We start from the raw sequence: 13,924 nt of genomic DNA, 5'->3' as shown, positions 1-13,924 counted from the left end.
TTTCCTGCTGTATAAACAGTTGGCAAGTGCATGATTATCATGATACTCTATCATGCACAACGTTTCTAAAATATATGGTGCACGAAGAAGTTAAAATGAGAAAATCAATGGGAAGATGGACACAAAAGGTGTGTACTGGCCAGTCATTACAGGTGACAGTACATTACTCTTATTCGCCCAATAACAGATATTGGCTGCTTACTTTCATTTGTCTCTCCTCACTTCTTTAGCATATATACTTCCGGATCTCAGCACTTGAAGGCTAATGGCCAGTTACTGAAATATTTTGGAAAGATTCCTTATGTGCCATCTCACTTGAAATACCATACTTCATGGAGATAGATCAAAACTTTAAGAGAAATTCCTTAGTAAGATATTTTAGTGTTTTTTGCAGTGGGAGTGATAATCCATTCAAAGTGACAGGAAGATTTGAATTGGATTAATTTCCAATGGCTTAAAAGATTGATTGAAGATGTCTTTAGAGATGCAGACATTCTGTTCTGAGTGAGCCATTGTTCAATTGTGTTATTTAGTGCTGCAAGTTTGTTGTTTCTGTTGTAGTATCAGGGTGTTGAGTTCCCTTCTGCAGAGAGTAACATATCCTTAAAGCTTCAGAAGCCACATAAAAGGAGTCCTGGAGTTATTTGATTATAGAATATACACATAGCTGTCATCCAAGAAACTAAAGTTGCACTCACATCCACCTTCTCTCTGTTATAACTACAAAGCCTTAAGACAAGACCGACAGGACAAACAAGAATGAGGACTTATGATAATTGTCCACCACAATATCCCCTTTGCTGGTCCTCTTGAACGCAGAACAAAACGCAAACAATAGAAATTATCTATCTTATTTCTCCATTCCCATACTGTACTGCCTCTTTAGCATCACTCATATGCATCCTCAATTGGTACCTATGCTCATTGTGTGAAAGTGAAAGGTGCACTTCCACACTAATAACAGTGCTTTTTACCTTTTCACTGTAAACTTTAAATTAAATCATCGGCTGAGACCAAAGCTTCCATTCATGCCACTTTCATACACAAAACGGTTGCATTGCCTTCTTCTTTGGTCTGCCTCTCCTTATACCTTCTATAGACACCCTAACCACTTTTCAGTCCTGCACACTTTCGACATACACTTCACAGCGGGGTGGCGGCGAGACTGGATGAAGGCAGCATGTATGAATATGTACATGTTTATATATGTATATGTCTGTATGTATATGTATGTATACGTTGAAATGTATAGGTTTGTATATGTGCGTGTGAGGGCATTTCTGTATATACACGTGTATGTGGATGGGTTGGGCCATTCTTTCGTCTGTTTCCTTGCGCTACCTCACTAACGCGGGAGACAGCGACAAAGTATAACAATATATATATATATATATATATATATATATATATATATATATATATATATATATATATATATTGCTTTGTCGCTGTCTCCCGCGTTAGCGGGGTAGCACAAGGAACAGACGAAAGAATGGCGCAACCCACCCACATACACATGTATATACATACACGTCCACACACGCAAATATACATACCTATATATCCCAACGTATACCTATATATACACACACAGATATACATATATATATACACATGTACATAATTCATACTGTCTGCCTTTATTCATTCCTATCGCCACCCCGCCACACATGAAATAACAACTCCCTCCCCCCTCATGTGCGCGAGGTAGCGCTAGGAAAAGACAACAAAGGCCACATTCGTTCACACTCAGTCTCTAGCTGTCATGTAATAATGCACCGAAATCACAGCTCCCTTTTCACGTCCAGGCCCCACAAAACTTTCCATGGTTTACCCCAGACGCTTCACATGCCCTGGTTCAATCCATTGACAGCACGTCGACCCCGGTATACCACATTGTTCCAATTCACTCTATTCCTTGCACGCCTTTTCACCCTCCTGTATGTTCAGGCCCTGATCGCTCAAAATCTTTTTCACTCCATCCTTCCGCCTCCAATTTGGTCTTCCACTTCTCGTGTATATATATATATATATATATATATATATATATATATATATATATATATATATATATATATATATATATATGACCTCGGTGAGACCTGACCCTTTTGGTTTAGGCTAAAGGTCAGGCTATCATACCCAGCAAGGGTCGTGCAGTTGTGCTAGAGAGTCATATCGTCTCGCTGAAGGGAACACTTTATTCTCAGATTTGAAAATAATTAAATGAAAGGTATAACGTAGCTTCCATCCATTCCCAGCGCCACCCCGCCCCACAGGAAACAGCTACGCCACCCCCTGCGTCAGCGAGGTAGCGCCGGAAAACAGACCAAGAAAGGCCACATTCGCTCACATCCATACACGATCTGTCATGTGTAATGGGCCGAAACTACAGCTCCCTTTCCACATCCCCACATCGGAAAAAAGGCTTTATGATGGTAGGGAAATGCAAATACGAACTGTAATTTGTGAGAAAATAGCAGTACCATTTGCAGATGGCAATATGACGTGGGAATGGTATCCGGCTTAATCGAAGGGGTGGAGGGGGTGATGAGAACGCGAGAGCCGTTACTTTGTTCTGTAAGTTTCAGCCATTTGGTACATGTCCCGCTTCTACTTGCCTTCATCTTAGTAAGGTATGGCGTAGCCTTAGCAAGAGCTCGAAGCGGCTCGGGAAATGGCTCGGACCGACGCATGTGTACACTAGTTGTGGATGTGAGGGCAGATGTGGGTGAAGGTCCGCTGGGCCACAGGTGTCCCGACCACACTTGTCACGTATTCCCGTCGCCGCCCTATAAACCTACTTGATAGAGAGTGTTGAGGACGCCTCTCTTGATCCGTGCGGGCCTGTGTCGTCTGCAAAGACACGTTCTATTACTGTAGTCCCTGAGGTGACGTAATGACGGCTGATTAGCAAAATAGTTAATACTGGTAATCGTAAATAAAGTGGATAACTTTAGTCATTACACTCAATAAGTTTGCGTGAACATCACTGCAGGGGTATCTTTAACCTTGTAAGTACAAAGATACGACCTCTGTGAGACCTGACCCTTTAGGTTTATTGTAAGGGTCAGGCTATCATATCCAGGCAAGGGTCGTACTCCTGTGTTGTATAGTCGTAACATCTTGCTGAAGGAGACACTTTATCCTCAGATTTGAAAATGATGAAGTGTGAGTTAATAGCAGCAACACGCAATAAAGGCTGCACTGGATGAAGTAAGGTGATGTGTACCTTCAGCCAGTCAACAGGTCAGGACGATCAGGAAATGGTTCCAGTAAACAGCTTATCAGGTGGGGGCGGTGCACTCCTGTACATACCACGGGCTACACACACACACTGCATGCGCGGATGCTTGATGTGTGTGTGTGTTTGTAGCTGTAGGTATCTATGCGTTTTTGTGTGAATATCCGTTTGATCTGTGTGAGTGTAACGATTCACCAGGTCCAAGACTGCCATAGACTCTTGTCAATAATAGCCCAGTCTCGTAATGGCACAAGTTGAGTGTATGACTGTACTTTCGTGATATGTAATTACCTATTCGTCCAAAATGGGGAAACAGAGTTGTACATGTGGGGCCACTTCTCGAACTTTTGTTAATCTTAAGATCGTGTTTATATATGTGTTTTTCAGTGTACATGCATGTATAAGTTTGTATGCGTGAGTTGGTATGTATGTATAGATCATTTCTACGTAGATGAACAATGTGAAAGAGTTTTCACATGTCTTGAAATTTGTGTCCTATCAAGTCAGGTGAGATCATTGATCGCTTGTTACTACTGAACTGTACCTTGTTCTAGTGTTTCCACACTCCACTCACCTCTCCTTACGGAAATATTCCTGTGTATTGTCCTAGCATCTCTCTAGTTTCAAGATTGTTCTCCACATCATCTAAATCTCCGTCTGCGTTACTCACACTGGGACAACAACTGTTTCACTGGAGGTTATTCAGTGGTAGGAACTCAGCCGCACTCTGCAACACCTCCGCTGCATGACTTTTATTACTCTCTCTCTCTCTCTCTCTCTCTCTCTCTCTCTCTCTCTCTCTCTCTCTCTCTCTCTCTCTCTCTCTGTGACAGTTGCTGTTCCCTCCTCTCTCCTCACTTACAAGACATAAACAAAAGTATTGTGAAATCATAAATTTCGGAAGTAGTTTCATACACACAGCCTTAGCTGTTCACATTCTTGTGTGATTCAAGAGATTTATAACTATAACGTCTCGTTACAGAGACATGTAACTACAAATTTTTTTGTACTTTGGATATGTGACGCTGGATGTGTGACGCGTCACGCAGGTTCTGGCCCAATGATCTTGACCTGTTTATAGCAGTAAACTGTACAGCAACATACGTGCGTACGTACGCTTATGTTTATTGGTCATCTCTCCATGTTTCACCTCGAGCACGACGGTACGATCCTTGAACATGACGGTACCATTCATAGGTTTGATGGCATGACCCTTGACCCGAAATTTTAAGGTTCCAATGAAGGGTCAAGCTGTCATGCGCCAGTATTGCTTCGTCATGCTGAAGCTCGTACCGTCCTGCTCAAATATCGAACTATCCTGCACCAGGATCGTACCGTCAGGTTTGAAAGACTCGCTATGCAGTGGTCATCCTACGTAGGCTGAGGGAACTGACTCAAAGTGACGTGTGTGAACAGGTGCAAGACATGAAGTAATGATAACCAGTGTGCAGTTTCACTCAAGGTCAAGGGTATGAGTGGCGCTTAATTACGACAAGAGAAGGTCAGAGAACTGCAGGAAATGGGTCAGGTCAGCAGGAAAGGTCAGCTTCATCTTATCTCCATGGGAATACTTACTGATGACGGTCTGCCATACATCACCTTCCTATTGCTTTATCTGAACATGAATGATAATAATAATAATAATAAGTGAATTATAATGATAATGATAATAACAACAACAACAACAACAACAATGATATACTTACAACCTCAGTAAGGCAGCATCAGGAAGAAGCGAAGAATGGCCCTGTATATGCAGTTTCTATCCGTCCTGTGTTTGGTAAGATATACGACCAAGTGATGGAAATGAAAACACACATAGTCTAGAACCACACTTACTCTGAAGAGGGAAGAGATTGTCAACGAGACAATCTACACAAACATGAAATGTTAGAATGTCAACAGTGGTTGGGTTGGGGCTGAACTGGTAGAGTGATGTGTGCGGTCCTAATAAGGCTCTATACGATTGCGATGCCGAACTGCATCCCGGAGACGAGGGATCTCTGATGGCAGGAGCTGACGGTGGCGGGAATGGTGCAGTAGTGTGTACCTTGCGTGAGGGGATTAGACTCGGTGATATCGGCCACACCTCGACCCACATGATTATGATAACGTTAAGATAACAACTTTGCCGAGTGTCACTTCCGGCAGTTTGAGTGGATACATGTTCACGTGCCACCCTGTGACGTCACACCTGGTTGGTTCCATCCCGTGACGTCACACTAGGTCTGGTGATACACCATGATATTACACCTGGTCTGCTAGGACACAGTGACATCACAGCAAGGCAGATAGGACTCCTTGACGTCACACGTGGTATGTCTGGGTTCCCGGGGCCAGACACGTGACGCACCAGCCTGACGGGCCCGGCATGTGGGGAGGGAACACATAGTTAAGAATACGATTATCTGGTACGATCATTGGAAAGATCTTCCCATTTTCTGATATTTGTTTGTTAGTTTGTATGGTGGGGCTGACATCATGGTGTTTGTGTGGAGGCTTTATATCAAGTTGTGAGGTCGCGAGTCTATACCCCGACCTACAGGGTCATATGCTGACCCCTCAACACCGGGGGTCACCGGGAGCACGCCTCCACCAACGTGTAGATCTGAGTTGTTACGTGTACTGTACAGAGACGGTCGTCATCGCCACGTGCACGTGTACTGTACAGAGACGGCCGTAATCGACACGTGCACGTGTACTGTACAGAGACGGTCATCATCGGCACGTGCACGTGTACTGTACAGAGACGGCCGTCATCGCCACGTGCACGTGTACTGTACAGAGACGGTCATCATCGCCACGTGCACGTGTACTGTACAGAGACGGTCATCGTCACGTGCACGTGTACTGTACAAAGACGGTCATCGCCACGTGCACGTGTACTGTACAGAGACGGCCGTCATCACCACGTGCACGTGTACTGTACAGAGACGGCCGTCATCGCCACGTGCACGTGTACTGTACAGAGACGGTCATCATCGCCACGTGCACGTGTACTGTACAGAGACGGTCGTCATCGCCACGTGTACTGTACAGAGACGGCCGTCATCGCCACGTGCACGTGTACTGTACAGAGACGGCCGTCATCGCCACGTGCACGTGTACTGTACAGAGACGGCCGTCATCGCCACGTGCACGTGTACTGTACAGAGACGGTCATCGCCACGTGCACGTGTACTGTACAGAGACGGACGTCATTGCCACGTGCACGTGTACTGTACAGAGACGGCCGTCATCGCCACGTGCACGTGTACTGTACAGAGACGGTCATTGCCACGTGCACGTGTACTGTACAGAGACGGTCGTCATCGCCACGTGCACGTGTACTGTACAGAGACGGTCGTCATCGCCACGTGCACGTGTACTGTACAGAGACGGCCGTCATTGCCACGTGCACGTGTACTGTACAGAGACGGGCGTCATTGCCACGTGCACGTGTACTGTACAGAGACGGCCGTCATCGCCACGTGCACGTGTACTGTACAGAGACGGTCATCGCCACGTGCACGTGTACTGTACAGAGACGGTCGTCATCGCCACGTGCACGTGTACTGTGCAGAGACGGTCATCGCCACGTGCACGTGTACTGTACAGAGACGGCCGTCATCGCCACGTGGACGTGGCTTGTGGCCGTGCCGCTGCAGGAGTTGGTCAGGACGTGACACGAGCAACAGCCGGACACACCCACCTCCCGCTGCTGAGCAGAGGTCAACTTGTGTCTGTGTGTGCATGACGGTACCACCCTTGATCATGACGGTACCACCCTTGATCATGACGGTACCACCCTTGATCACGACGGTACCACCCTTGATCACGACGGTACCACCCTTGATCATGACGGTACCACCCTTGATCACGACGGTACCACCCTTGATCATGACGGTACCACCCTTGATCATGACGGTACCACCCTTGATCATGACGGTACCACCCTTGATCACGACGGTACCACCCTTGATCACGACGGTACCACCCTTGATCATGACGGTACCACCCTTGATCACGACGGTACCACCCTTGATCATGACGGTACCACCCTTGATCATGACGGTACCACCCTTGATCACGACGGTACCACCCTTGATCATGACGGTACCACCCTTGATCACGACGGTACCACCCTTGATCACGACGGTACCACCCTTGATCATGACGGTACCACCCTTGATCATGACGGTACCACCCTTGATCATGACGGTACCACCCTTGATCACGACGGTACCACCCTTGATCACGACGGTACCACCCTTGATCACGACGGTACCACCCTTGATCATGACGGTACCATCCTTGATCATGACGGTACCACCCTTGATCATGACGGTACCACCCTTGATCATGACGGTACCACCCTTGATCATGACGGTACCACCCTTGATCATGACGGTACCACCCTTGATCACGACGGTACCACCCTTGATCATGACGGTACCACCCTTGATCACGACGGTACCACCCTTGATCACGACGGTACCACCCTTGATCATGACGGTACCACCCTTGATCACGACGGTACCACCCTTGATCATGACGGTACCACCCTTGATCATGACGGTACCACCCTTGATCACGACGGTACCACCCTTGATCATGACGGTACCACCCTTGATCATGACGGTACCACCCTTGATCATGACGGTACCACCCTTGATCATGACGGTACCACCCTTGATCACGACGGTACCACCCTTGATCATGACGGTACCACCCTTGATCATGACGGTACCACCCTTGATCACGACGGTACCACCCTTGATCATGACGGTACCACCCTTGATCATGACGGTACCACCCTTGATCATGACGGTACCACCCTTGATCACGACGGTACCACCCTTGATCATGACGGTACCACCCTTGATCACGACGGTACCACCCTTGTCTACAACGGTCCGATCCTTAAGCATGGAGATACGATTCGTAAGTAAGACGCTTAAACGCAACGCTACGACCATTTAGCTCGACCCTACGACGTTTGAAAGTGACGCTTCGAACCTTGAGCATGACGGTACGACCCCTGAGCACGAGTCAAACCTTTGTATATGATAGCTTACTTTTGACGTCACTCACGGACCAGGTCAAAGGTACTCATTCCAAGAGTCGTGCTGTTCGTGTTCATGGGCTTAACTGTCGTGCTCAGGGGTCGTACGGTTGTGCTCAATGGTCGTACGGTTGTGCTCAATGGTCGCACGGTTGTGCTCACTGGTCGTATGGTTGTGCTCACTGGTCGTACGGTTGTGCTCAGTGGTCGCACGGTTGTGCTCAGTCGTCGTACGGTTATGCTCAGTCGTCGTACGGTTGTGCTCAGTGGTCGCATGGTTGTGCTCAGTGGTCGCACGGTTGTGCTCAGTCGTCGTACGGTTGTGCTCAGTGGTCGCACGGTTGTGCTCAGTCGTCGTACGGTTGTGCCAAGGGGTTTCAAAACCAGTCATCTATCTACATGAATTCTCCTCAGGATTTTGGCGATATATGGTACATGGCAAACGTTACAAGGTACACACATTGGAGCTGTACCAGGGTCATAAGGAAGGGAGCTGAGGGGAGGAGATGGGTAGCCTGTGGGTGGTGTTGGTGGTGGTGGTGGTGGTGGAGTCAGTGGGAGGGCGAGGCTCGTCCTCCACCATCAGTGTGGTACGAGCGGTCGGCGGGTTCGCTCAGCAGTGACCCGCACCTATTGTGTAGCTGGAAGAGCCAGACGGAGGTGGTGTGGTGTGGGGACTAACCCAGGGGAGTGGCTATAAGGCAGAAATAGGTGCCTGTGGCTGGTGAAGTAAATCTTCACCTTTGCGCATGACTGTACGATCGTTAGATATGACGGTACGATCGTTAACCACAAACGTATTGGTGTGATGACCCAGCGTCTCGCCTGACCCTTAAATGTTAGGTTAAAGGCCATTAGGTTAAAGGCCACACCATCATACCCTTGAGCTTAAGGATTGTACCGTCATGTTCTGGGTATTATTAGTGCAGACAACGGTGACAACGTAGATATTTACTCAGTGTCCGACAGTTTGGAAAACTACATATTAAATCTAAAAGTTGAAATGCAAAAAGAAAAAAAAAAACATTTTGTGTTTGCTATTGGAAGTGTAACGATATTATCTGATTTCTTATTATAACCAAAAAGTCATTGTTATTGGTGTATGTGAAATATACTTACAAGAGTAAAAGATATTTATATATAAAGGTGCGACCGATCACTCAGATAATCTGGTTCACATAAGAACATTCGGATACGAGCGTCTGCGTGGAGACGTTCCCAGAAGGACATTCGGATACCTGGAGAAGAGTGAGGAGGAGTGTGAACAGTGCTGCTACTGGGGTTGGCTGTGTATTGAGGACAACACCTGCTTTGGGTTGAACTGTGTCGATGATGTAGTGCTGATCTGGATGTAGATATGATGGGGCTTCGAACTCTGCAATATACTCTTGCCACATAGAAGTACAAGGATAGATCAAAGGTAAAAGGAAACTTTTAAAAAATGAGAGTAACAAAGTGAAAAGAATGGACTTCACAATGAACAGATATATCTCAGAAAAAAAGATGCAAATATTCTCGTGTGTGTGTGTGTGTGTGTGTGTGTGTGCGTGTGATGAATATGTGCGTGTGCCTCATTTGCCGGCGCATTTGTTTATTTTTTCTCTATCTGAGAAACATTCTTTTAATTTGAAAAAAAGAAAAAACGAAAAGGAACTTGTTTTTTATGTCACTGCAGACGGTTTACCTACTGCCAGGTAGGTCTTACTACTCAGTACTGAGCTGGACAGGATGACCCTTCGGTTTGCGTGGGGTGAGGGTCGAAAAGATGTTGGGTGGGATAGTTTTCAACAGATGAGAATTATATGATCAATCGAATCTGTAGACTGTGTCATATACTTCGATATCATATATACCACTGCTCTAAATATACATTTTTATTGGGTATAATGGTTGTCAATATCTGTTGGTCACTGAGTCAGAATTCATACGTATACGGCAACTATATCATGCAAGTGTCTCATTATTGAGATATTTAAGATAATCACTTCAGGAACACACTAACAGTTGTTCAAAGTAATTCATCAGCGGATGAGGTTTGGATATAGTCCACCTTCACTGCAACAATTGTTGTCGGTTAACTGAAGAATTTTGACATTTTTATTTATACCTGACAAATTTTTGTTTTGTTTTTGTACAGCGGTTCTAGCATCCTCATTCAGTCTATGATAGAGACAATTGGGAAACGTTGGCAGGTCGGGACGCCATTGCTTAAATGTCCAACTACACACTAGAATATTTCAGAGAAAAAGAAAAAGCGGGCCGTGTGTCATGACACACTGGCACTCCACAATGTACACACTCCTCCCGTTGTGACGTCATGTGGTTATCGTAACAAACATGTTCGTGTGTGTGTTGTCAGTGCCAGGCAGTAATCATGCATTGACGTGGCAATCGATGCTTTTAAGTAATGTCTTTACATATTCGTTAGTAGGCTGTGTTCATGCGAGTTTTTAAAAGCAATATAATGCCTAAGAAAATACTAACGATGGAAAATTACCTTTAGGTTTTAGAAAAGATGATATTGATAACTTTCTCAAAAATTCGTAAATACTTTCCCCTTGTCTTTTCTTTTGCCTTTTCATGATTTTCATAATCTCATAATTGATGTGGACTTTTGTCCGTGACTGGAGCCTTCAGTATAAAAATAAAAAAAAAATAAAAAATCACGGTCGCTTTTGAGTATACACAAACTTTATGCGAAATACATGATCTTAAGATATTTTCATCAAATCTAAACATAGCTACACATGGGTTATCACATGAATACTTTTGTCCCCTGAAACGAAACTTAACTCTATGTTTGTTATTGAACGCTGGAACCCAAACAGATGGTCATCTGGGTCAAGGAAATGGACGGAAGGAGATGCCAGAATTTATAAAGGTATTCTGTGAAGCAAATTTCATTTGCAATACTTATGATCAACTGAATCTAGATTTTGTAGAACAGATTTTGATTAATAAGTGTTCAGTCATAGTAGTTATTTGTGTTATGCTACAGCCTTTAACCATCCACTTCCCTCACACACACACACACATACCTGTGTAACCTTGGGAATGTTCCACACAGGTGTTACACATGATCCGCCTCTACACAGGTGCTACACATGATCATCTACCTTTAAAGTGTTCACCAAGCCACTTCAGTGCAGATAAACGGGACCAACTAACGAAGAACTAAACCTTCAAGGTTACACTTCCATATATAGACCATAATTAAAAAAAAAAATTTTCCAATTTTCTAGGTTTGGAATTTGTCGATCTTATAGGCAATATATATATATATATATATATATATATATATATATATATATATATATATATATATATATATATATATATATATATATATATATATATATATACATATATATATATATATATATATATATATATATATATATATATATATATATATATATATATATATATATATATACATAAAACACTTTACTTCCTCCAGTTTTTCTCCATTCAAACTTACCTCCCAATTGACTTGACCCTCAACTCTACTGTACCTAATAACCTTGGTCTTATTCACATTTACTCTTAGCTTTCTTCTTTCACACACTTTACCGAACTCAGTCACCAGCTTCTGCAGTTTCTCACATGAATCAGCCACCAGCGCTGTATCATCAGCGAAAAAAAACTGACTCACTTCCCAAGCTCTCTCATCCACAACAGACTTCATACTTGCCCCTCTTTCCAAAACTCTTGCATTCACCTCCCTAACAACCCCATCCATAAACAAATTAAACAACCATGGAGACATCACACACCCCTGCCGCAAACCTACATTCATTGAGAACTAATCACTTTCCTCTCTTCCTACAAGTAAACATGCCTTACATCCTCGATAAAAACTTTTCACTGCTTCTAACAACTTGCCTCCCACACCATATATTCTTAATACCTTCCACAGAGCATCTCTGTCAACTCTATCATATGCCTTCTCCAGATCCCTAAATGCTACATACAAATCCATTTGCCTTTCTAAGTATTTCTCACATACATTCTTCAAAGCAAACACCTTATCCACACATCCTCTACCACTTCTGAAACCACACTGCTCTTCCCCAATCTGATGCTCTGTACATACCTTCACCCTCTCAATCAATACCCTGCCATATAATTTACCAGGAATACTCAACAAACTTATACCTCTGTAATTTGAGCACTAACTCTTATCCCCTTTGCCTTTGTACAATGGCACTATGCACGCATTCCGCCAATCCTCAGGCACCTCACCATGAGTCATACATACATTAAATAACCTTACCAACCAGTCAACAATACAGTCACCCCCTTTTTTAATAAATTCCACTGCAATACCATCCAAACCTGCTGCCTTGCCGGCTTTCATCTTCCGAAAAGCTTTTACTACCTCTTCTCTGTTTACCAAATCATTTTCCCTAACCCTCTCACCTTGCACACCACCTCGACCAAAATACCCTATATCTGCCACTCTATCATCACACCCATTCAACAAACCTTCAAAATACTCACTCCATCTCCTTCTCACATCACCTCTACTTGTTATCACCTCCCCATTTGCGCCCTTCACTGAAGTTCCCATTTGCTCCCTTGTCTTACGCACTTTATTTACCTCCTTCCAGAACATCTTTTTATTCTCCCTAAAATTTAATGATACTCTCTCACCCCAACTCTCATTTGCCCTCTTTTTCACCTCTTGCACCTTTCTCTTGACCTCCTGTCTCTTTCTTTTATACATCTCCAACTCAATTGCATTTTTTCCCTGCAAAAATCGTCCAAATGCCTCTCTCCTCTCTTTCACTAATAATCTTACTTCATCCCACCACTCACTACCCTTTCTAATCAACCCACCTCCCACTCTTCTCATGCCACAAGTAAAGTGTTTTAGATATCTGGGAGTGGATCTGGCAGCGGATGGAACCATGGAAGCGGAAGTGAATCATAGGGTGGGGGAGGGGGCGAAAATCCTGGGAGCCTTGAAGAATGTGTGGAAGTCGAGAACATTATCTCGGAAAGCAAAAATGGGTATGTTTGAAGGAATAGTGGTTCCAACAATGTTGTATGGTTGCGAGACGTGGGCTATGGATAGAGTTGTGCGCAGGAGGGTGGATGTGCTGGAAATGAGATGTTTGAGGACAATGTGTGGTGTGAGGTGGTTTGATCGAGTAAGTAATGTAAGGGTAAGAGAGATGTGTGGAAATGAAAAGAGCGTGGTTGAGAGAGCAGAAGAGGGTGTTTTGAAATGGTTTGGGCACATGGAGAGAATGAGTGAGGAAAGATTGACCAAGAGGATGTATGTGTCGGAGATGGAGGGAACGAGGAGAAGTGGGAGACCAAATTGGAGGTGGAAAGATGGAGTGAAAAAGATTTTGAGTGATCGGGGCCTGAACATGCAGGAGGGTGAAAGGAGGGCAAGGAATAGAGTGAATTGGATCGATGTGGTATACCGGGGTTGACGTGCTGTCAGTGGATTGAATCAGGGCATGTGAAGCGTCTGGGGTAAACCATGGAAAGTTGTGTGGGGCCTGGATGTGGAAAGGGAGCTGTGGTTTCGGGCATTATTGCATGACAGCTAGAGACTGAGTGTGAACGAATGGGGCCTTTGTTGTCTTTTCCTAGTGCTACCTCGCACACATGAGGGGGGA

Source organism: Panulirus ornatus, chromosome 23 (genome assembly GCF_036320965.1).
Source record: "Panulirus ornatus isolate Po-2019 chromosome 23, ASM3632096v1, whole genome shotgun sequence".
NCBI classification, from domain to species: Eukaryota; Metazoa; Arthropoda; class Malacostraca; order Decapoda; family Palinuridae; genus Panulirus; species Panulirus ornatus.
The sequence above is the reverse complement of the archived record's forward strand: the minus strand, read 5'-3'. Positions refer to the sequence as shown.